Source organism: Sphaeramia orbicularis, chromosome 19 (assembly GCF_902148855.1).
Source record: "Sphaeramia orbicularis chromosome 19, fSphaOr1.1, whole genome shotgun sequence".
Classification (NCBI taxonomy): Eukaryota; Metazoa; Chordata; class Actinopteri; order Kurtiformes; family Apogonidae; genus Sphaeramia; species Sphaeramia orbicularis.
The window spans coordinates 13,269,444-13,296,280 of record NC_043975.1 but is presented as its reverse complement, the minus strand read 5'-3'; the positions used below and the strand labels follow the sequence as shown (position 1 = coordinate 13,296,280).

At 36.1% G+C, this 26,837-nt stretch overlaps 1 protein-coding gene across 3 annotated transcripts in view; it reads right to left on the bottom strand.

Annotated features, from left to right (window-relative positions):
* The window catches only part of LOC115439501 (zinc finger MIZ domain-containing protein 1-like), a 380,932-nt gene that overhangs the window by 62,409 nt on the left and 291,686 nt on the right, over positions 1–26,837 (bottom strand). Inside the window, exon 1 of one of the 3 annotated variants that reach the window (XM_030163316.1) lies at positions 1,379–1,481. The exons of the other annotated variants lie outside the window; for them this stretch is intronic. The gene's annotated coding sequence lies outside the window, so the exon portion shown is untranslated. Of the gene's footprint in view, positions 1–1,378; positions 1,482–26,837 lie in introns of those variants that run through there. 3 annotated transcript variants of the gene reach the window in all.

Here is a 26,837-nt window from a genome sequence, read left to right as displayed (position 1 = left end):
TCAGCGCGACTCCGGGAGATAATCAAGGCCATTTTGACCCCTTGTGTGTGAGCTGTAAGTGGGTCAAACGCAGCAGTCAGCTGTTGCAACTCTATCACGCGGGGCGCTGCGAGGCACTCGTCATACTGTCAAAGCCCATTCCGTTAGTTTAAGACGTGGCGGGGTGCCCGTGTGCACCCACTGACGAGGAGGGGGTGGGTGGCGGCAGTGGTGGTGGTGGTGGTGGGGAGGGGAGCGACCCTTCTATCCGCCCCCCCTGGAGGTGAAATAATGTAAAGTTCCTCACACCAGCAGATAGTTCCACCTTAGCTGTTGTGAGTAAATAACCCCCCCCACACTCCCACCACCCCCTCCCTCTTGCTAACATCTTCAACTGTTGTCTCCTTCTTTTGACAGCTCACAGCTTCACAGCTCTGTCCTATTCACTGCCCCCCCCCCCCCCCCCCCCACCACCACCACCACCACCACCACCACCTTCCCCTCAATGTCTAAAATGCCACCCGCACTTCAAGCAACTCCAGTAATGTCCCTGCTTATTTCTCACTCTTCACTGCACAGAAAAAATGGGGACTCATGTGTCTAGAAACACTTCTGAGCACCAATCTGCAACAGCAGAACAAAGGCGATACAGGGCAGCCTTAATCTCTGCACTACTGAAGCCAGCAGCTATTTTAAAGCTCTCTCCCTCTTTTTTTTTTTTTTCTTTCGTGCTGTCTCTCTTGCTCGCTTTCCCTCCCACCTTCCTCTCTTCTCTCTAACATTTTTCCTCCTCCTCCCTCCCTCCCTCCCTCGCCTCTTCCCCTCGTTTCCCCTCGGTGTCTCAGGGCAGCAGCTCCTCTCTGTTTTCCTCTCCTCTCTCCTCTGCGTGTCCAGTGACTGACTGCACAATACACATCAATTATTCATGGCCGCTCTCTCTCTCCGTTTCGCAGGCAAAACCAATCACAGATGGAGTCATTGCTAATGGGCTCCTGCTGTACTTGCCACCGGCTTCTTTGCACTCAAGCAACAAATACCCCTGAGACAATGAGAGGGGAAAACAGGGATAAGCTGTAGAACAAGGGGAGGGGAAGAAAAAAGGGAAGAAACTTCATAGAACAGGAGGAAGGAGGAAGAAAGAGGAGGATACAAAAGGAGAAGAAGAAGAAGAAGAGGTACGTATCGTCACAAATGTTAAATGAGGAGCCGGCTCCTGCAGCAGCAAAGGGTTAATAAAGACAGAGGAGAAGGGGGAGAGAGAGAGGGAGAGAGAGAGAGAGAGAGAGAGGGGGGAGAAAAAGGAGGAGGAGGAGGAGGAGGAGGGGAGGTGGGAGAGAGGGACAGGCAGGAGAAGGGGAGAGACAGAAAAAGAGAGAGAACCAAATGCTTATCTCCTCACCTCGGATGTATGCAGCTGTTATTGATGTATCTTCTTTTTCTGTCTAGTGATCCATTGCTTGCTCTCCCAATACACACATCACACAGAAGCAGCCACAGCCACTTCGCCAGAAGGGAGAGAGAGAGGGAGGAGGAGGGGGAGGGGTGGGGAGGGAGGGATGAGGGAGGGAGGGAGGGAGGGAGGAAAGGGAAAAAAAAAAAAAAAAATGCAGGCGGCTCACATTTCAAACTTGCAGAAGGGGGGTGGTGCCTAATGTGCTAGACAGCCTGTGTGTTGGCCCCAGTCCAGAGCAACGAGTAAAAGAAGCCTCAATCAATTCATTAAATTTGAGCAAGAAGCGCCGCAAATTCCCCGGGAAGAGCTGCAACAGCGACGAGGTGGAGGTACAAGTTTTAAAGTGGTGATTTCTTACCCCCTCACACAGGCACACACCCCTTTTTTTATCTCCCACCTCCACCAAAAAAAAAAAAAAAACCCTTGTCTTTGCATACAGTCGACTTAATCCATCAGACTAGTCATTGTAATTAAGGGGCATGGAAGGAGGAGGAGGAGGAGGAGGAGGAGGGAGGAAGAAGAGAGAGAGAGGAGGAGGAGGAGGAGGCTGGGCATTGTGGCTTCCTGATGCGCAGAGGGTTGGGATCAAAGAGGGAGGGGCCAATTAGACCACATTTGTCTTTCAGCACACATAAGCTTTTGGATAAATAATCACACCTATAAAACATGCAGGTACAAACGTCACCCGAGGCGTTTATTAGTCTGGATCTGCAGTACAGCGACACACACACACACACACACACAAGTCAATTTAGGTTCAATTAGTGCAAATAAAGTATAATAATAAGCGTTTGAGTAGACGTACAAAGTACAACGGCGCGGTAATTCATTTGAACGCAGACACATTTGGTTTAAATGAGGCTTAAACAAAAGGAAATCTGTCATCCATCCTGAGATCATTGTTCTTAATTGATGTTTTGAGTCGCTCGGAAATGTAACGCCGATTACATCTCATAAAAATACTACAGGAGCAAAGTGTTAATGCGCTGTAATGTAATGGTAATGTTTTTATTGTGTATTAATGGCTCTTGTCGATATGTTCAACGTGTTCTGCATGTTTTTTAGCTTCATTGTTAGTGTCTTAACCCTTAACACCAGGGGTCTCAAACATGCGGCCCAGGGGCCAAAACTGGCCCGCCAAAGGGTTCAATCCGGCCCCTGGGATGAATTAGTGAAATGCAAAAATTACACTGAAGATATTAACAATCAAGGATGTTAAAATAACACTGGTCAACAACAAATTTATTGTTTAAGTTTTTTGATCTGATTTAGGATCATTTTGGTGTGCTGAATCCAAAAATCACATTAATTTTGCTCAATCAGGTCAACTTTCTGAACTATGCTACATATTGGCTTTTTAACATTTTTGCTTACATTTATGGGCATTTTCACATCATATGATACAAAATTCTTTCCTATTTCTTGCAATAAACGAGTTCTGAAGATTTTACTTTTGCCAATTTATGATTAATGTTTTTTTTAATATTACAGGTGAATGAAATGGCTTCGACTAGAAGATCTTGCAAAAATAAACCTGACGTATTCTGCTACATCTGCGGTGAATACACCATTGTACCTAACAGGAATCAAGTCACAAGTTTCATAAAGTGTGCTTACCAATCTTATTTTGGTATTAATTATTATATTTTGTGAGAAGATCACATTTTTCAAAATCAAATTAGCAAAAAAACCTGACCTGATTGAGAAAAACAGATGTCATTTTTGGATTTAGCGGTGCAAAATGGTCCTAATTCAGTTGAAAAAACCTAGACAACTTGCAAAAAACATTTTTTTTGTAACCCAGTGTAATTTTAAGTCAATTTCATCTGAAGTGGGTCAGACCAGTAAAATACTATCATAATAAACTATAAATAATGAAAACTACAATTTTTTCTCTTTGTTTTAGCATAAAAAAAAGTAAAATTTCACAAATTTACAGACTAGCCTTTAACAAAAAATGTGAAAAACGTGAACAAATATGAACAATCTGAAATGTCTTAAGAGAAGTAAGTGTAATTGTACCAATATTCTGTCTGTTATTAAATGTTTTGTGTATTAGTAGTTCCACTGTGATCTGTAAATTGTAATGAACATGTAAAAATGAGAAGCTGAGGCCAAATAATGGCATAAATTGTTAAAAATTGAACTTTTTTTCTTAATAGATTTCATTTCGATCATGGTTGTTCATGTTTTTCCACATTTTTTAAAGGATAGTTTGTAGGTGTAAAAATTTTGATAGTATACAGTAATTTTACTTTTTTCATGCTAATACATAGAAATTAGACATACAAATTTTGGAACTGATATTATTTATGTATTATTGTGTTATTATTTTAATCATCACCGGCCCACTGCAGGTCATATTGGGCTGAATGTGGCTCCTGAACTAACACGAGTTTGACACCCCTGCTTTAAACCCTTAGCCTAAAAATGGTCCTGGAGTTGTTTTTTTTTTTGACTATAAGAACAACCAGTACAACCTTAGAGGACCTGTATGTTCAAGAAATTAAAGGCAACGACCAACACAAAAGGTAATATTGTAAATATGATAAGGAATTTAAAAATATGCTCATCAATCACTATATTTAAAAGGATGTTTAAAACTAAGGTATTCAATAAGTATAAAACATCAGGATAAAGTTAGCCAATTATCAGTAGAAATCTAACATTTTGCTTAGATTATATTATTTGTTTTATTTATATTACTGTTTAATGCAGTGAAGGAGGAATGTCACTGTTTTTCTTGATGCTATTATGGTTGAATAGTTGTTATTGTGTTTTATTGTTAATTGTGTTTTATGTTGTTTGGACTTTGTATGGCTGCTTCCTTGGCCAGGTCTCCCTTGCAAAAGAGATTAAATGGAGGTTAAATAAAGGTAAAATAAAATAAAATAAATAAAACTGTGACATCTTATTGTCTTGTTTTGTTTCTGCAACTTTCCTTCTTGTAAATAGGGTCGGCATAAATAAGCTGTTGCTTCAGCCTACGCCTTTTCGCCCATGTTTAATATAGAAATCCAGACTGTATGTATGTATATATCATGTTCTGATAAAGGGACGAATAAATTACTAACTATAAGGAAGTTAGAAAATATACTGTGAGTGAGTTGTCCATTTTTCCAGAGCACTTTTTATTCCAGATCTTTCAAAATCTAGCAATCATTTACAAATTACTGCATGTTATAATTCTGCTAAAACCGCTTCTCTCCAGCTTCTAGTACAGGCATGAGTGAAATTACTGTAATGATCCAATTAAACCTATAAAGCGTAACATCTCTGGTTTCAGAAACTGTTGGAATTTTCCCAATTGGACAAACAGTGACAGAGTTACAGCCATCCAAACTGGGGTGTGTCAGCGATGACACGACAGGTTTTAAAGAGTTACCCTGTTTATTTAAAGGGGTCATATTTTGCTAAACCCACTTTTATTAGTCTTTGGTACGTTTATTTGTGTATTTGGGGACTCTAATAGCTCAAAAATTTGAATTTGAACCCTCCAGGTGCTGCAAAGGTATTTTTATACTCATTTTTGGCATAAATCGAGTGGATTTCTACAACTCGTTTTAATTCCTGCTAAATTTCTTATGTTTTATAACTAGTTACGTCACGGCATTTGCACATATAAGGTCAAGACTTATGACGATGTATTCTATTTTTGTATCTGTATCACCTCTCATGTATTGTGTTATGTGTTAAGTGTTTGACAATATTTGTAAAAAAAAAAAACAAACTTCCGTCAAACATTTCTCCAACTACACCATAATTGTTTATCAGCAGCAGCGGTTGTAGTAAAAATTGAAAATATGTCCAAACTTCAAGCCAATTACCTTAAATGTTCAGTTGTTGGTTGTAATAATGAATGCAAGTGGCTGAACAGGACAGAAAGAACGGTCAACAACCTGGAAGGGGGCGGGGTCATGTGCATTTAAAGGGCCAGCGCTCAAAATGACCTTTCTAGTGTCATTACTCAGAAATAGGGTTGAAGATGAACCTGTGGAGTTGAATTAACTCTTGTGTGGCGTTCATGTTTTTGTTGTTCATGGGTGTGGTGGACCCACTGAATTTGTGAGTTTTTAATTCAACATAATCAAACAATTTTATCTTAACCCTTTCATGCATAGTGGTCCCTACAGTGAACAGCTATTCTACAGCTGTTCTCTTGTATATTCATGGATTTTGTTGTTTTATTTTCATATCAGCTAACACATCAGACACTTATGTATCATCCCATACGCTACAATTGATAACATTCCTCTAACTTTGTTGTTCTTGATAAACTTGATCTAACATATTTGAGTGTAAATCAATTCCTTGTTATTGTTATTAGACTGTAATTACCGACAAAAAGTTTTTTTTTACATGTTATCTCAATGAAGTGAGTAATGTATAGTATTAGAGTATGTTAAAATGTGAGAAAACATCAGATTGGCAGCATTAAAATGTTTCTATTTCATAGTTTTCAATGTAAATACATGTTTTTTGCTTCAAGAATTAAACGCATGCTGTCCAGCTGAGTGGACATTTTTGCAACTCCATGAAAAATGGCTTAGTAAAAAAAAATTGTCGCTTTGTTTTTTTTTAATGCCTAAAGAGAAATAAAATCACTCAAAAAAAAAAAAAAAAAAAAATCTCGATTAAGGTTCTTGTAATTCATGCATGAAAAGGTTAAAATACTCCACAGATGTTTACTTCATCCCAATTACGAGTAATATAAAAACCGTATATGTTGAATATTTGCCTTTTGCCTTTGCTAGATCACGTTTATGAATTACAGTGCTACTTGTTTTTAGCTTTTTTTTTAATAAAATGTAAATATAATCAAGATGTAAGAGGAAAAATTTGTTAAAAAATTATTACTTATCATTCTTCTATCCTATCATTCAAGGGTTAATGAAGAATTCAGACCCAAACATAACATTTACAGTTTATGTAGACCACAAGGAGATGTTTTAAAATGCATAATTCCATTTAAAAAAATCTAAATATCACTCTTTTAATGCTATTTTGCTCTTCGTTTTCATCTTACAATCCTTCGTACATTTCTTTCGGCACACTCTGCTCGTACCTGGAATGAAATATGCTATGTAAATAAACTTTTGCTTGCTTGCTGCATCGTATGTTTGTTCATTATTAGTCTGTTTGTCGTCCCGTGCTGGTTATTAACGTGCTATTATGCAACGCTGCTTTGGACGAATCATATCTAAGCGCAACAATACCTACTATGTACTGTCCCTGTCAAATAACAAATAGAGAAATAAAAAAAAAAAAAGAAGTTTGTACTGATGCTAGAAAATGACTTCCAGATGCTATAGATGCAAGAGCTGATAAATGAGGGGAATGAAAGGCAGGCGGTGGCGGTCTTATCTCTGCTCTCTCCTGTCTGTATTTGCTCTGGTGGTATTTACTATCAGCTAAGTGCATGGTGGGTGACTTACTGCCCTGCACCCTTACAAGTTAACACATCAATCACGGCATGCTGGAACACTTCACTGGACACGTAAAACGCTCTGAAGTGGACATGTGTGGATTTAGAGTCGCTTTGTGTGGCGTCTAATAACTCCAAACCTGATAAATATGCAAGTTTAACCTGTTTGAGTCTATCGTTACAAGGATTCAATGATCAGAATTACTTTGACTGAGTTTAACCCTTTAACTACTGAGATGTTTACCTCCGCCAAGGAGGTTATGTTTTTGCCAGGGTTTGTTTGTCTGTCTGTTTGTTTGTCTGTCCGTTAGTGTGCAACATGAACAAAAAAAGTTATGAAAAAAAAAAGTTATAAAAAAAGTTATAACAAAAAGTTATGGACAGATTTTGATGAAATTTTCAGGGTTTGTTGGAAATGGGATAAGGAAGAAATGATTAACTTTTGGGGGTGATCCGGAAGAAATCCTGGATTCTGGATCACTTTGAAATTTTCGTTAACATTGTGGTAAATGGGGCCAAAATTTTCGTTTCCCAATATCTCGCTTAATTATTGACCAAAACTCATGAAATTTAACTCATTGACAATGGGGTCCTCTATCACATTTCAAAGGCTGATCCGGATCTGATCCAGAAGGCGGATTTTATTTTTAAAAATAAATGTAGGATTTGTATCACCGATTATGTGGGGAGTTTTTGCGCTTGGCGGAGGTCTGCGCTCTCCGAGTGCTTTTCTAGTTTTTCAATGAAACAGGCTGTAGAAGTGCTCTGAAAGCTGCTGTGGGTATGCGTTTGTATTCCTTTTCTTCACTGCTTTTGCTTTACTGTGTGTTTTAGGGTCAAAACAGGGAAAAGACAAACAGAGGAATTGAAGTTTGACAGGTTTTTTACTAAATAAATCACTCAGAATGTACATCAGTAGGAGATTTAGGAACATGTTGAACATGAACTGTGAACTGGAACACACTGAACAACAACAAGTATTTGAGTTTTGGCCCAGTAGTTTTTGTTTTGGGGCTTTTTTTTTCTAAATCACTCCAGCTGCTTTTTGACACCTGGTTGAACTCTAAAAAGCACTTACACGGTCAAAACTTGGTAAAAATACAGAAAAAAAGGGAAATCATGACAACATTGAAAACAACAGTAACTTCAAAACCTTCTGCCTTCGGTTCATGATAAGGCTTCTTAACCATTGTTGAACCAAGCCCCACTAACGACGTCATCAGCCTACAGCGCCCCCCCTATGCCGGAAAAAAATTTGTGTGTGTGTGTGGGGGGGGGCTACTTCTACAAATAACGTGAAAGACGTGTATGTGGAGGACCCATGGGTTATACAGCTCTGTAGATGAAGTTATGAGAAAGTGAAAGTGAGCTCCCCTCTCCTTATCACTGACTACCTGCTGCCCCCCCAAAACAATCTGCGATGGACCTCAATTTGTCCTCAGTCTGAACCTCAATACATAATTATTACCTCCACTGGGAGGTATTGTGATCGCTTTGCTTTGTGTGTTTGCGTGCGCGTTTGTTTGTTTGTTAGCAAAATAACTCAAAAAGTTATGGATGGATTTTCAGGAAATTTTCAGGAAATGTTGATACTGGCAAAAGGAAGAAATGATTAAATTTTGGTGGGGATCGGGGGTGGGGTTGGGGGGGCATGGGGACCCACTGACCTGCCTTGGCGGAGGTCTGCGCTCTCTGAGTGCTTTTCTTGTTGTATAAGTAACGCCACATACAGCTGTAAGAAAGTGAAAGTGAACTCCCCTAACCTTATCATTGACTACCTGCCCCCCCCACCCCCGGTTGAAAACCACTGGTACACGCCAAAGTTTTTGCACATATGGATGGACAGATGGATGATGAACCGATGACAATATTTTGACGTGAGAGCCGAGGGTAAAAACGACAAGGAAAATGGTATTAAAAACTAGAAAAGCACTTGGAGAGCCCTAGCCCCCCCCCCCCAATCAACACTAAAATTTAATCATTTGTTCCTTGTGCCATAATCAACATTTCTTGGAAATTTCATCAAAATCCTTCCATGACTTTTTGAGTTATCTTGCTAACAACCAGACAAAGAAACAGACAAACGAACAAACAGACAAACCCAGATGAAACAAGAAAAGCATTCGGAGAGCGCAGACCTCTGCCAAGACAGATCTGCCCCCCCCCCCCCCCGATCACCACCAAAATTTAATCATTTCTTCCTTGTGCCAGTATCAACATTTCCTGAAAATTTCATGCAAATCCATCCATAACTTTTTGAGTTATCTTGCTAACAAACAAACAAACGCGCAAACACACAAAGCAAAGTGATCACAATACCTCCATGGCGGAGGTAAAAAAAGCTAAAACCGTCTATTTTTTATAGCATGTCGGTCTTATTCACTGCTCTTTGTTTTAACCCCCATTACACAGGTGGGGGGGGGGGGGCACACTGAGCATGCTCAGATGTCTATGGAAAGCACAATGTCTATCTATGAGCACGTTTTGAAATTTTTCTTATCGAGCACACAGTTGAATTTTTCGGACTATTCAAAATAAGTCATACATTCAGAACGCTCACCGCAGACACGTCAGGGGTTAAAGGGTTAACACGCAGCAACATTTCACAGTAGTCGTATTTAACGCTGTGATTGAAACTTCACCGACTCCAAACGGCCGCTGACAGTCCGACACCGCGTCTTGGCCACCAGCAATGTTTTCATACTCGCGTGTTATTTTCTATTTAGGAAAAACCGCAGCTAAACTACATGTTAAAGCACACGGAGAAGAGAAACCGACACAGACAGACAGAGGAGGGAAGAAAAAAAAAGAAGCATTTGAATGTGGAAGAGAAATTACAGGGCTGCAGGCCATGCAGTGTGTATCTGAACGGAGCTGTGTGCAGAATGTCTGACCTCAGGGTCTGAAGCACCACTTCACTCCAACACTGAAATATGATCATCACTTTAGACACATTTAAGCCAAGATTTACATGAGTCACACACTCCAGCAAGAATTAAAGCACTTCTATCAGACAAGACAAGCTGGGGAGCACATGGGCTTCTGTTCATTTTCTGTTGAAACACATTCAAATGACTTTTTAGATGATGTTTAAACTGTAGTTTCATTAGTTTTAACTGTTGAAGCTCATTTTTGTTGTAAATAAATGTAAGATTTGATTTTTTTTTACACTACACAAAGTCACTTTTTATGTTATTTCACAGTATTCATTTACATTTTTATACATCTTTCTTTTTTTTTTTACTAAATCAAAGCTTTTTTTTTTTTGCTTTTTCATCATTTTTATGTCTTCTCATTTTATTCTTTTCATTTTATCACAATGAAATGACTTTTTAGATAAGGTTAGCATTGTAGTATGAAGCTCATTTTTGCTGTAAGTAAATGTAAGGTTTGATTTTTTACACTTAATACAAAGCAGGTAATGCCACTTATTTCACTATTTTACTGTATTTGCTTACATTTTTATACATTGTTTTTTTTTTTTTTTTTTTTAACTAAATCAATGCTTTTTTTCTGTTTCATCATTTTTATGCTTTCTCATTTTTTTCTTCTTTTCATTTTATCACAATAAAACGACTTTTTACATTAGGTTACCACTGTAGAATCAAGACAATAAAGCAAGATTTGATATTTAATTACAGACAAATTCATTTGTTTTAACCATTGAAGCTCATTTTTGCTGTAAGTAAATGTAAGGTTTGATTTTTTACACTTAATACAAAGTCACTTACTACATTATTTTACTGTACTTGCTTACATTTTTATAAATATTTCTTTTTTTTTTTTTTTTACTAAATCAGTGCTTTTTTTTGCGTTTTCATCATTTTTATGTCTTCTCATTTTATTCTTCTTTTCATTTTATCACAATAAAATGACTTTTTAGATAAGGTTAGCAGTGTAGCATAAAGACAATAAAGCAAGATTTGACATTTAATTATAGACAAATTCATTAATTTTAACACTTGAAGCTAATTTTTGAATGCCAGGTTTGATTTCTACATGTAATACAAAGCAGGTTATGTCACTTATTCACTTATTGTATTTGTTAACATTTTTTATAAGTATTTCTTCTTTTTTTTTTTTTTTACTAAATTAATGCTTTTATCTGCTGTTTTATCATTTTTGTCCTTCATTCCATTCTTTGTTTCATTTTAATCACAATGAAATTACTTTCTAGATCGTGTTAGCACTGTAACATCAAGAAAATAAAGCAAGATTTGACATTTAATTAAGGATAAATTAATTAGTTTTAACCCTTGAAGGTAAGTTTTTCCATAAGTGAATGTAAGGTTTGATTTTTACACTTAATACAAAGCAGATTTTGTCACTTATTAACTTATTTTACTATAACTGTTCACATTTTTATAAGTATTTCTTCTTTTTTACTAAATCAGTGCTTCTTTTTTGCTGTTTTATCACTTTTATGTTTTCTAATTTTATTCTTCTTTTAATTTTAAACACACTGAAATGACTTTTTAGATGGCGTTAAAACTGTAGCTTCATTAATTTTAAACCTTGAAGCACTTTTTAGATCATGTTAGCAATGTAGCATCGAGAAAATAAAGCAAGATTTTACATAATTACAGACAAATTCATTATTTTAAACCCTTTTAGCTCATTTTTTTCCATAAGTTAATGTAAAGTTACTTAATACAAGGGTGAGTTTGTCACTAATTCACTTATTTTATTCTATTTGTTTACATTTTTAGAAATATTTCTTCTTTTTTTTACTTAATCAAAGCTTTTTTTTTTTACTGTTTTATTATTATTTTTTTGTCTTGCCATTTCATTCTTTGTTTCATTTTAATCACTTTTTCTATTTCCCAATGATTTGTTTTGATATTTTGTGCTATTTTTCACTGATTTAATCTAGTATTTACCCACTTTACTACAGTTTATACCTGTTTTGTCTTATTATCAGTACTTTAAACTGTGTTGAACTGTGTGAAAGTTTGGTTGATTAATTAAATTCCTATTTGAGTTAAACATTAGGATGAACTTTGACGTCTTATTGTCTTTGGAAAGCGTTCGTTTTACAAAATCCACATTATTTAAATAATACATACCCACTATAAATGTACAGCTACAGTCTAGTTTTAAACCTTGAAGCACTTTTTAGATCATGTTAGCAATGAAGCATCAAGAAAATAAAGCAAGATTTTACAGAATTACAGACAAATTCATTATTTTTAACCCTTTTTAGCTCATTTTTTTCCCATAAGTTAATGTAAAGTTACTTAATACAAGGGTGAGTTTGTCACTTATTCACTTATTTTATTATATTTGTTTACATTTTTATAAATATTTCTTCTTTTTTTTTACTTCATCAATGCTTTTTTTTTTTTTTTTAATTGTTTTATAATTTTTTTTGTCTTGCTATTTCATTCTTTGTTTCATTTTAATCACTTTTTCTATTTCTCAATGATTTGTTTTGATATTTTGTGCTATTTTTCACTGATTTAATCCAGTATTTATCCACTTTAGTACAGTTTATACCTGTTTTGTCTTATTATCAGTACTTTAAACTGTGTTGAACTGTGTGAAAGTTTGGTTGATTAATTAAATTCCTATTTGAGTTAAACATTAGGATGAACTTTGACGTCTTATTGTCTTGGGAAAGCGTTCCCTTTACTAAATCCACATTATTTAAATAATACATACCCACTTATAAATGTACAGCTGATGTTTTTACATCTGTAGGTTTTCTGTGCTGGTGAAAACCTTGTTTACGGCCCTTAGTTTGTTCCATTTCCACTGGGGTTTTATTGCGTCTCGTGTAATCCCAAGTGGGCAGGACCCGGCTTTGAAAAACTTAACAACAATACCTAAGCTACAGTTGTAAACTAATTAAGATTTCCCCCTTTAAACTGGCTCCTGCACTTCATGTTTGAGCAGCTTTTGGAAAAGAAACCAGCTTATCATGTCCCATCATAAAAAAAAACAAAACAAAACAAAAAACCCTGCCCCCCCCCTCCCCAACCTACTGTCAAAACAACTGAACCAGATAAAACAAAAGGACAAAAAACTCCCAGGACACTTATTTTTAACTCGGTAACAACAAGTACACAGCGCTTAAACACAAGCCACGACGTCTAATGATCAAACTGTGCATGTGTAAAAAAAAAAAAAAAAAAAAAAACAGAGCACAGACTCATCATCAGGCTGACAAGAGCGAGAGCTGAAGCCCGACTAATTATCCGCTGAATAGCAGGTTTACCGAGCGTTTGTTACATGAGAGAAAGAACAGCTCGAGGGGATGAACAACTTCTCCACCCCCCCCCCCCACACCCCCTCACCCCCCTTCTCCTCTTATAAGTTGGTGCCTCCTTTCACTCTTTGAGCTGAGGAATTCCAAGAGCTTGCTGAGGCGTTAGTGATTGGGAATGTGGCGCTCTGACCCGCACACAGGAAGAACTGTGATTAAGTGTTTTGTCTGGAACTAGACTCAACCACTGCAGCTGTACCAGAGGGTGGGACTCAGACGGAATGGGTCCAACGCAGGGGTGTCAAACTCATTTTAGTTCAGGGGCCACAATAAGCCCAATTTGAGCGGCAGTGGGCCGGACCAGGAAAATAATAACAGAATAACCTATAAATAATGACAACTCCATATTTTTTATCTGTGTTTTAGTACAAAACAACCCCATGAAATTATGAAAATACCTACTTTTTTAAACTATCCACAAAAAAAGATGTGAATAACCTGAAAAAAACTGAAATTTCTTAAGAAAAATAAGTGCAATTTGAACAATATTCAGCCACCATTTCTCATTTCTACATGTGCATTATGGATCAGATCTACAAAGACACTAAACACTGAGGAACAGACAGAAAATAGTTCAAATTGGGCTGACTTTTCTTTAGACATTTCAGGTTGTTCATATTTGTTCAGGTCATTCACATTTTATTGTTACAGGATAGTTTGGAAATGTCAATATTTTCATAATTTTATGTTATTTTTTGCACTCAAAGGCAAAAATTTGAAGTCGTTAATTCAAGATTTTTTGCTAAATTTAAGATTTTTTTTGCTTAATTCAAGATTTTTTTTTACTAATTGAAGATTTTTTTTTTTACTTAATTCAAGATTTTTTCCTTAATTCAAGCAATTTTTTTTTTGCTTGATTCGAGATGTTTTGCTAAATTTGAGATTTTTTTGGTTTGATTCAAGATTTTTTTTTACTTAAAGATTTCTTTTTTGCTTAATTGAAGATTTTTTTTTTTACTTAATTCAAGACTTTTTCCTTAATGGAAGCTAAATGTTTGTTTTTTTTACTAAATTTAAGATTTATTTTCTTTTTTTTGCTTAATTCAACATTTTTTCCTTAATTCAAGCAAATTTTTTTTTTGCTTAATTCAGTTCAAAAGTTTGGAATTTTTTCACTTTGTAAATTCATCCCAGGGGCCAGATTGGAACCTTTGGCATGCCGCATTTGGCCCCCGGGCCACATGTTTGACACCCCTGGATTAAGCGTTTTATCTGGAATTAGACTCAACCACTGCAGCTGTACCAGAGGGTGGGACTCAGACGGAATGGGTCCAACGCAGGGGTGTCAAACTCATTTTAGTTCAGGGGCCACAATAAGCCCAATTTGAGCGGCAGTGGGCCGGACCAGGAAAATAATAACAGAATAACCTATAAATAATGACAACTCCATATTTTTTATCTGTGTTTTAGTACAAAACAACCCCATTAAATTATGAAAATACCTACTTTTTTAAACTATCCACAAAAAAAAGATGTGAATAACCTGAAAAAAACTGAAATTTCTTAAGAAAAATAAGTGCAATTTGAACAATATTCAGCCACCATTTCTCATTTCTACATGTGCATTATGGATCAGATCTACAAAGACACTAAACACTGAGGAACAGACAGAAAATAGTTCAAATTGGGCTGAATTTTCTTTAGACATTTCAGGTTGTTCATATTTGTTCAGGTCATTCACATTTTATTGCTACAGGATAGTTTGGAAATGTCAATATTTTCATAATTTAATGTCATTTTTTGCACTCAAACAAAGGCAAAAATTTGAAGTTGTTAAGCCAAGATTTTTTTGGCTTAATTCAAGATTTTTTGCAAAGTTTGAGATTTTTTTTGGTTTGATTCAAGATTTATTTTTACTTAATTTAAGATTTCTTTTTTGCTTAATTGAAGATATTTTTTTTTAACTTAATTGAAGATTTTTTTCACTTAACTGAAGATTTTTTCCTTAATTCAAGCTAATTTTTTTTCTTTTTACTTAATTGAATTTTTTTTTTTTTTTTTGCTTAATTTAAGATTTTTTTTACTTAATTCAAGCTAATTATTTTTTTGCTTAATTCAAGATTTTTTTGCTAAATTTAAGATTTTTTTTGCTTAATTCAACATTTTTTCCTTAATTCAAGCAAAAAAATTTTTTTTTGCTTAATTCAGTTCAAAAGTGTGGAATTTTTGCACTTTGTAAATTCATCCCAGGAGCTGGACTGGAACCTTTGGCGGGCCGCATTTGGCCCCCGGGCCGCATGTTTGACACCCCTGGTCTAACGGGGGCCTGAAACAGGACGGGGGGGAGGCCCTGATGAGTCTATCCACCCCCCCGTCCACCCCCCACCCGTCCATCCTTGATCTCATCAGAGCTCCACGTGCACGTCTTCGCCCCGCAGTAAAGACAGTCGGCGTAATCACAGATTAATAGAGCAGGCTAATCTCATTCACAAAGAGGTCACTACGAGCAGATACAAGCCCCCCCCCCCCCCCCCACACACACACAGCTCTTCACACCCTTTGTGGGCAGCTCGCAAAAAAGGCAAAAGGGCTCAAACTCATTGATTCCCTTGTCTGTATTAACCCATAAAGACCCAAACAGCCACCGGCAAACAAAAGCATCTACTGATCTAAAATGTTTAATAACTTTGGATTCACTAATTCCATCAATACAAGTAAATAATTGGCGTAAAACAGGGGTCTCAAACTCATTTTAGTTCAGGGGCCACATTCAGCCTGATTTGATCTCCAGTGGGCCGCACCAGTAAAAATAATAACATAATAACCTATAAATAATGTCAACTCCAAATTTTTGTCTTTTGTTTTAGTGCAAAACCCCCCATTAAATTATGAAAATACTTACTTTTATGAACTATCCAAACAAAAAAGATGTGAATAACCTGTAAAAACTAAAATTTCTTGAGAAAAATAAGTGCAATTTTAACAATATTATGCCTCAACTGGTAATTTTCTAACAAATAAACCGTTAACTCAGACTTAAACAAGCTCCATTTTACCCACTATGCTGTTGCCTTCAGTGCAGGTGAAATATAACCTGATAAAATCAATAAATGTTTTGCACAAACTAAAGACACAGATTGGTTTTGTCATTAAGATCAAGATCGACTTCTTATGTTTTGCATGGCTAAGCTTTTTTTAAAATAAATAAAATGTACAAATGTGCTTTAAAGTGTTGAGAGGCCTTTTGTGGTGAATCCGTTTGTCAAAGCTACAACTTGTTTTAGTGCTGCGTCGACTGCGAACATTGATTTCCGACTGCTGAAATCAGCTCGACGCTCTCCTCGTCGCAATTTCCCCCCTCGATTTTCTCCCATGTTCGAGGGAGGAATTTCGATGACATAACAGAAATGGAATAGCTCTGACTGTGGCATGTGTCAGCGCCAAGACATCTCGCAGACGAGTTAGACCCGGTTAAAACGGGACGCCAAATCTGATTTACTTATTAGTGCTCATCCATTGACATCATGTCCTCCGTGGCGGACAGATTTCTTGATTTTTTTTCTCACTTTTAACACAGATTTTTACAACAGATTACAAGATGCATGACGTGACGGAGCCGGCCAGTGGTTATGAGAAAAAGATTTGGCTTCTGACTTTTTTCTTTTGAGGCAGATCCAGTGAAAACTCTCCCAGGATTTTAGCCTCACGGAGCCTTTTTCTGAGAGAAGATAAGGTATAAAAATAAGGTGGAGACACTTCACACGTCTGCGTTTGGAAAAATAAACTAAAGCCCAACATTCTTAAGTATAACTGTGGTTAGATTTTGTAGTGGAATTCACAGAAAAACACTATTTTACTCATTTTTGTTTTGTTTTATGCCTCACAACGGTAGATTTTAATGAAAAACTGAGAATCTGACAGGGCAAACACTATTTTATTCCATTTTGGTTGTGTTATATGCTTCAAAAGGGTAGATTTTAATTGTAAAACTTGGAATCCGACAGGGCAAACACTATTTTACTCCATTTTGTTGCATTTTAAGCCTCAAAAGGGTAGTTTTTAATGGACAAACAGAACCTGACAGGGCAAACACTATTTTACTCCATTTTGTTGTGTATTATGCCTCAAAAGGTTAGTTTTTAATGGACAAACTCAGAATGTGACAGGGCAAACACTATTTTACTCCAATTTTGTTGTATTTAAAGTCTCAAACGGGTAGTTTTTAATGGACAAACTGAGAATTAGACAGGGCAAACACTATTTTACTCCAATTTTGTTTTATATTATGCCTAAAAATGGTAGTTTTTAAATGGACAAACTGAGAATCTAACAGGGCAAACACCATTTTACTCCATGTTTGTTGTATTTTAGCCTCAAAAGGGTAGTTTTTAATGGACAAACTGAGAATCTGACAGGGCAAACACCATTTTACTCTGTGTTTGTTGTGTTTTATGCCTCAAAATGGTAAATTTTAATGGATAAACTGGGAATCTAACAGGGCAAACATTATTTTACTCCATTTTTGTTGTGTATTATGCCTTAAAATTATGCTTTTTAATGGACAAACTGAGAATCTGAAAGGGCAAACACTATTTAATCCAATTTTTTTGTGTTTTGTGCTTCAAAAGGGTAGTTTTTCACGAAAAAACTGAGAATCTGACAGGGCAAAGACAATTCTACTCCATTTTTGTCGTGTATTATGCCTCAAAAGGATAGTTTTTAGTAGACAAACTGAGAATCTGAAAGGGCAAACACTATTTAATCCAATTTTGCTTTGTATTATGCCTGAAAAGGGTAGATTTTAATGAAAAACTGAGAATCTGTCAGGGCAAACACTATTTTACTCCATTTTTGTTTTATTTTAGCCTCAAAAGGGTAGTTTTTAATGGACAAACTGAGAATCTGACAGGGCAAACACCATTTTATTCCATTTATTGTTGTGTATTATGCCTCAAAAGGGTAGTTTATAATGGACAAACTGAGAATCTGACAGGGCAAACACTGAAATTCAGCTTGTATCATATCCAGAAGAACCAGAATCTCAATATTTTTACTGCAGCACTATGCTTAAGTATACTTCTGAGGTACTTAGAGGTACTTAAATATGTCCTGCTTATGTTATTTTATACTTAACATGGACATAAACATCAGCCCTTCATATTGTAGTACCTCCCCTTCCTGCTGACGGAACATTATCATGATAAAAATAATGTTTGTGTCAGTTGTTGTCAATAATTATTACAGCAAATGTCAAACTTTAAACTTAATTTCTATTCAGGTTTGGTCGAAGTTGGACGTTTGGGTCTTTATGGGTTAAAATGGCATGTATTTTCTCAAGAAATGTCTGGTTTTATTCATATTTTTTAAAGGATAGCTTGCATATGTAAACGTTTTCATAATGTAATTGAACTATTTTCACTTATATTATTTAACTGGTCCGAAAAATGATTAATACGTGTTGATCCATTAATTCTATCAATCCATGTAAATAATTGGTGTAAAATGCAGTTTGTTGTCTTTTCGTCGTCGTCAGATATGACCCATTTGGACGTTCAGAGGCTCTGTCGTTACCATGGAAACACCGTCATCTTCTACAACATTGATTCACCAATAAAACCCGTGGAGTCGGATCAATGAAAGTGGATGGACACACTTGTTTTCACATTCAGTTATTGAAAGCTTTGCTAAAAATGCCACTTTTTCTACAATTTTCTATGTTTTAATATACTAACCTCTGAATTTACTGAGTTTTCATGAACACGTAAATTAAATATACGAAAGTACATGATTTACAGTGAAAAATGTAAAATACAGATGATAATATTATAATGAATTAGAATAGAGAGGAAAACTCATTTGGGAACTGACACAAAATTAGCACGAGGTCTTTGTAGGCTAATACCTGTTGATCCACTAATCCTATCAATACATGTAAATAATTGGTGTAAAATGCAGTTTTTCATCTTTTCATGGTCATAAGATATGACCCATTTGGACGTTGAGAGGCTCCGTAGTTACCGTGGAAACACCGTCATCTTCTACAACATTGATTCACCAGTAAAAACTGGTGTCTGAAAACCATTTAAACACCCTGACACACTTTAATCCAATCAATGACAAAAATCTGGAGGACATTCTACACCAGCTGAGCTCTTCCTACTGCTGTCTAGATGTTTTACCCACAGATTTTTTCAAAAAAGTTTCACGTCATGGCATCTGACCTGTTAGAGATTGTAAATGTGTCTCTAAACTCAGGAGTCTTCCCACAGACCCTGAAAACAGCTGTTATTAAGCCGCTCCCAAAAAAGAACACTCTAGAAAAGACCTCAATGAACAACTACAGGCCGATATCAAATCTTCCTTTTTTAGGTAAAATCATTGAAAAGGCTCCAGTGTCCCAACAGCTAAATTACTTCTTAACAGTCAACAGCTGCTTTAACGTCTTTCAGTCAGGTTTTAGACCACATCACAGCACTGAGACAGCTCTGCTCAAAGTATTTAATGACATTCGCTTAAACACAGATCATGGCAGATCTTCAGTTTTAGTGCTACTGGACCTTAGTGCTGCATTCGACACAGTCGACCAAGATATATTACTTGATCGACTGGAAAATTGGGTGGGACTATCTGGCACAGTTCTTGATTGGTTTGCATCCTACTTAAAGGGCAGGGATTATTTTGTATCAATAGGTAACTTTAAATCTGAGCAGACCAAAATTACATGTGGAGTCCCCCAAGGCTCCATCCTGGGGCCCCTTCTGTTCAACATCTACATGCTTCCACTGGCTCAGATCATAGAAAAAAACAAAATAGATTACCATAACTATGCAGATGACACACAGCTCTACATTTCAATGTCCCCAGGTGACCATAGCCCCATACAAGCACTGGGTAAATGCATGGAGCAAATATCTGAATGGATGGGCCATGGATGGGCCATGCATGGAGCAAATATCTGAATGGATGGGCCATAACTTTCTTCAGTTAAACAGAGAAAAAACTGAGGTAGTCATTTTTGGACCCAAGGAGGAGCGTCTTAAAATCAGCATGCAGCTCCAGTCACTTCAGTTAAAAACTTCAGACCAGGCCAGGAATTTGGGTGTTGTCATGGATTCAGACCTGAATTTTAAAAACCACATACAAACAACTACAAAGTCAGCTTACTATCACCTCAAGAACATTTCTAGGATTAAAGGACTGATGTCGCAGCAAGACCTTGAAAAACTTGTCCATGCCTTCATCTTTAGTCGAGTTGACTACTGTAACAGTATCTTCTCTGGTCTGCCTAAAAAGTCTATTCGACGACTGCAACTGATCCAGAATGCTGCTGCTCGAGTCCTCACTAAGACCAAGAGAGTGGACCACATCAGCCCAGTTCTGAGGTCTCTACACTGGCTCCCTGTCTCTCAGAGAATAGACTTCAAAATTCTCTTACTAGCATATAAAGCACAGAATGGTTTAGACCCAAAATCCATCAGAGACCTTCTAGTCCAGTATGAACCATCCAGACCACTCAGGTCATCTGGTGCAGGTCTGCTCTGTGTTCCCAAAGTCAGAACTAAACATGGAGAATCAGCGTTCAGTTTCTATGCTCCATATATCTGGAACAAACTACCAGAAAATATCAGGTCTGCTGAGAGTCTGAGTTCTTTTAAGTCCAGGTTAAAGACTCACCTGTTCACTGCTGCCTTTGACTAAAAGGCTTTTGACTTTTTAAATTTTATATTCTCTTTGAAACTCTGCACTGCAACTTTTACTTTAATATGTGTGTTTTTATTTTTATTTTATTTTATTTTATTTTGATTTTATGTGTTGTTTTCTTACTCGCTGTTTTTAATCACCTTTTATATGTTTCTTTTATAATGTTTTAAATGTGTTTCTTTTTGTTTCTTTTATTTCAATGTCCTGTGTGAAGCACCTTGAATTGCCTTGTTGCTGAAATGTGCTATACAAATAAACTTGCCTTGCCTTGCCTTGCCTAAAACCCATGGAGTTGGATCAGTAATAGTGGATGGAGACACTGGGTTTATGTTCAGTTAATGATATATTTGCTGAAAAAGTTCAGTTTTTTTCGGTTTCTGCTATAATAACTCGTAATTTTACTCCAAGTTTTTATGAACATCTACATGATCAGTGAATTAAACATGAGAAAATACCTGATTTACACTGAAAAAAATGCAAGATACAGAGGATAATATTTTAATAAATGGTGATAAATCAATTAAGAAATGTTAAAAATAGAGAAAAAATCTACTTGGGAACTGACACAAAAGTAGCTCTGGGTCTTTATGGGTTAAATGAGTTCAACACCCCTGACTACTTCCACTTTTTTGTATTTTTAGTGAAGTAAACGGTCTGAATCCCTCTTCCACCGTTAAACTAAACGTCCTCTCTCCCCTCCACTCATACAGATTTGTTTTCAGCTCAGTGTTCTTCCAGGTTTCCAGCTTTCCTTCAGCAGACAGTAACTCGTCTGTCTCCGGTCTTGGATGGCTGACCCGCTGCCGCCATCCCGGCCCCGTCATGTGACTCGCTCCCCTCTCTGTCGCCCGGCAACGGCCTTGCTGGATGTCAGGGGGAGCGGGTCCTGCCCCCGGGGCCCTGTGGGAGTGTCGTTTAAGAGCCGTGTCCTCGGCTGTACCAGTGTGGGCTTCTCTCTGTGGAAAGGCCTCTGAGGACTCTTCAGGTCACTCCTCTTGAAATATTCACGCACATACAGGAATAAAATCACTCTGGGAAGCTGATCTGGGTACTTACTGCGTTCCAAATAATTACTCTGCAGGAAAACCTCACTTAAATTACAATAAAGTAGAATCAGCGATGACTTAAAATGATCCCACTATAAAGGCTGACTTAACCAATTATACACTATCGTCACAAATTTGACTTATTATTCCCCTATCTTTATAATGAGCTTAATGCGCTTTGTGAATATACATAGTATCGCTGCTGGGTGGAAACCTCGTAAGTCCTTTTTTTTTTTTGTTTGTTTGTTTTTTTTGCAATAAAATGATTCTATTGGTCAGTCTTGTTATTGATCATTTGGGGGCGGCTGTGGCTCAGGTGGTGGAGCGGGTCATCCAATAACCGGAGGGTTGGTGGTTCGAATCCTGCTCTGTCCTAGTCAGTCCGTTGTGTCCTTGGGCACTCTATAAGCCTGGATAAGTAGAGTTTACTCAAAAAATTTGAGGCAAGTGACTGCACTTAAATGATTTGAGTAATGATCAACTAATCAGTTGGTTTAAGTAGGTTCAACTTTAATGCTAAAAGTATTGAACTTAAACTATTAAGTAGAGAACACTTTACTGTACTTTAAATCTGTTGTAAAATCAACCCCACTATCCAACCATTCAACTCAGCATTTTAGGTTACACTGACTAATTTTCTCAGTTGCAGCCAGATTAATTTATCATTGATTAAACAACTTTTTTTTAGATAATCAAACTCAAAATCCTATTCCTGACCAAAAGAGTTATGAAATTATTCAACTTAATGTATTGTAGCTCAATGTCATTTGCCAGTACAGGAAGTGCTTTTAATTTGACAAAACATTAAGATTTCCATTGTACAATAACAATCTTAGATGAACAGGAAAGCCATTGTTCTTCCTCTGGCTCTGACTCATGGTGCAGCTCTACAAAAACACAAAAACAAACACAAAAAGGCCAGTAAACACTGACATACACACATTAAATCCAGATTAACACTAACACCACAACCCCGCTGAACCCCTGCCCAGAAAAATAACACATTTTCAACAACATGCCCAATACCCACAATGCAATGCGGAGATAAAAAGGTGTGGTCATGACTAAAATTTAGTGATTTAACTTAAACTTTTTCGTACTTTCAACTATGTCTACAAATTAGTAGAATATACTTAACATTTTATAGTAACATCATCAAACTTAAATCATTTAAGTGCATTGTAATTAAAGCTTTTTAGTAAATACAAATTCCGGGCTTACAGTGAAGACACTTCAACCCTCCCTGCTTCCAGTGCCACCCACACTGGTGTATGAACGGTTGGTGGTGGTCGGAAGGGCCGTAGGCGCAAATTGGCAGCTGTGGCTACAAATGTATTTTACCACCACCAGAGTGTGAATGTGAGAGCGAATGAATAATGGGTCAATAATTTAAAGCGCTTTGGGTGTCTATAAAAGCACTATATAAACCCATTATTATGATTATCATTTAACCAATGAACCAATGAATGCTTGTTGAAAACTGCTTATTTAGAATATGCATAATTTTTTCCAGTTTTCTGAAAAAAAAAAAACGTTTTGGACATAAGACTTTTCAGCCCGACAGCGACGATACGTTACCTGCTGTCTATGATCCCTGATCAATTTCAACATCCTGTTTCTGTAGTGGTGTTAACCCTTTGAGCATATTTACATGGAAGTTTTCTTTGTGCTTTTGTTTTTTGTTATATTACCCTATAAAAATAAATGAACTTAACCTTCATCCTACCAACATATTTCGTATCCTAATCCTACCAACCGGGGTCCATTTGGACCCCGCTGTGATATATGGTGATATCACATCTTAGTAACAGACACGAAATGTCATTTCATTTTGGAATGTTTTTATTACGTATGAAAATGGTTTATATCGTAAAACACCGTTACAATAACTAATTGTGTAAGAATGAGGGTGATACAAGTTATCAAATCACCCTGATTTTTAACAATCGGATGTCTCGGAACCTTCAGCCTCAGAGCTGTCCTCTGCCTCTAAAATAGACCCACGGGCTTGTGCAGCAGTGTACCTTGCTCTTCTATTTCTATTCACCATCACTTACTGAAACAAATAATAAAATTATATTTTAGATGCTCATTATGGACTAAGAAAAACCGCTATTCAACTGGGGTCCATTTGGACCCCGACCGCAAGTTGAATACAGTACCCATTATGTCAGATTGTTTTTGGAACTAATATAAGCAATCAAACATGGACATACAAACAGACAAACTCCTAGCACAAAGTGATCATTCAATGAATGATACAGCAGAGACATATAAAAATCATGTCCTGGACCCCAGCTGGTAGGATGAAGGTTAAACATTAGTAGAAAGTAAAATGCAGTAAGTTTTAGTAGCTTTTAAGCCAAATGTGTTTTTATCTATCAAAACTGAAACTAAATAAACTTTACTCACTTACTAAACCAAGTCGACTGCATCTGGAGCTGTGGTCTGGTTTATTCAGTTACGTTGCTTGTTGCAATATTGTGACTTTGAGGTTTAAAGTTCAATTTTACTGTTAAACAATCCAATATAGCTGCCACCATGCGACATCACAATATGCAAATTAGATGTATAAATTTACTCCCATCATAAACTTTGGGTCATACCCAATATTTTTCTCATTTACAGTAAGGCTTTATCTCTTACCACTTCCAAGCCACAGCTTTTTGAAATCTTGATATCAAAATTGAAAATTTTTAGGAAAAAAAACCCCAAACTTTGGCACCTAAAGAGTTAATTTCATGACATTCTACTGATTTTTTTGGGTCATTTTTGCTTTGTTTGGATTGTTGACTAGAGGAACTGATCAACTACAGTGTCAATAAAATAATTTACGTACCTGAGAATGGAGAAATGGGAGAAGCAAAAATATTTTTAAAATTCAAAAAAATGTGAACTTTGACCTACTTTTCCGAAAATGTAGTGAGATCTGTTCTGGATCACTGGCGATCTATAAACCCAGTTTTGTATGAATTCAACCAATAGTTTTGCTGCTAGAGTGTTAACAAACAAACAAACAAACAAACTGAACCAAAAACAATACCCCATGCCTCCCCTTTATTAAATTATGCCTAATGTCACTAATTTGCATCGTAGTGATTGTATGTGCTACATTCAAATGAACAATCTCCCCTTAATTTAGCATCTGCTTAACAGAAACAATACATACACACAAACACATCTATACATAGATATATATAACTGTAAATAAACGTAGGCATTAGGGGATAAATAACACTGACACTGCATGATTTGATTGTGTAACTACATAAAACCATAAATCGGGAAAAGCAGACAGAGCGAAAACTCAAACAACATGTGGCTCCGACATTCAAGTCAGTTTAAGAAAATGCACTGAAGAGTCCAAACACAGAGAAGCAGTTTGAGCACAACCCTGATCCCCTCCTAACCAGAGACAGGTGGAAACCACAAATCAAAAACTGTGAAAGAGCACAAAATATTCCTGTTATCTGCCGGTGCTGCTGACACACTATACATCTTCATTGCCATCGAACTTCAACGTGCTTTTGATAACAACCGTTAGCAGCCTGCGTCTGTCCCAATAATCCATCACTGTACGCCGACGATGTTGCACTATGGAAACATCATCATCGCTCTGACAGTAGTTTTTGTTACTCGTGAGGAATGGGTGTTTTGTTGTCTGCACTTCAAAAAGTCAAGGTGAGGAAACAAATCAGGATGTAATGTGGAAAAGTGGAAATTTATGTAGAAAGTGTGAGAAAGCGTTCCATTTTTCACCTCGTAAAACAGTGTGAGAGCATCTACTGCCTGAGACGTGACAATACCAACAAAATTAACCCTAAAGACATAGATTGCACTGATATTTATTGTAATATACATTAGATTTGAACATTTGACATTATAATTTTGTATTCCAGCCGACTGTTTTCAACAAAACACCGCATTTCAGTGTGTAAAAATACCTTTGTCTAATAATTGTGCTTTGACGTTATTACATTTTAGAAATATTTTGGAAAACATTCAGCTTTTTCCTCCAGTATAGCTTCATTTACTTTATAAATTAAAGTTGTTTGTTTTTTGGCTGTTTTTTTTTTTTTTTTTTTTTTTTTTTTTAACACAAAACCTATAAAAAGTTTTTGATGTGATGTTATTAATTAAACACCACTATTACAGATATCACATGGCTTGCTTAATACTTTTAATATATTCTAAATAATGTTTATACTTTTTTTTGGACAAAAACTAAAGGTGTCACACTAGATTTAAGACTAACTGTGGTTTCATTTATCTCAATTTTTAGCCTTTTTTTATGAACTAAACAATCAATAAATGAATGAAGACACTGATCAGTAAATTAATTTCTACTGAAAACATGTTTTTTTTAAAACATAAAACCTATAAAAACTTTTTGAGCTGATGTTATAAATTAAACCACCAATTTACAGATGCAGCCGAAATGATAAATCAGTAAGTTGATTGATGTAAAACTATTACATGGCTTGCTTCTGTTGCTTTTTAACATATTCTAAATAATATTTTGGACAAAAAATATACAATATAAAGGTGTCACATTAGTTTTCCAACTAGCTGTGGCTGCATTTTTCTCTTTATTTATTTATTTTTTTACAACTTTATGTATCATTTTTCCATATCAACAACATTGACATCATTAGTTAAGCATTTCTTACAAAAGTTGTCTCAATTTTTAGACTTTCTTTATTAACTACATAATCAATAAATGAATCAAAACACAGATCAGTAAATTAATTTCTCCTGAAAGCATTTTTTTTAAAACATAAAACCTATAAAAAGTTTGTGATGTGATGTTATTAATTAAACTACACCACTTTACAGATACAGCCAAAACAATAAATCAATAAGTTTATTTGTGGAAAACGATCACATGACTTGCCTAATTCTTTTCATATATTCTAAATAATGTTTTGGACAAAAAAAAAAAAAAAAAAGCAATATTAAAGTGTTACACTAGTTTTATAACTAGTTTGTGGCTGCATTTTTCTCAATTTTCAGACTTTTTTATCAACT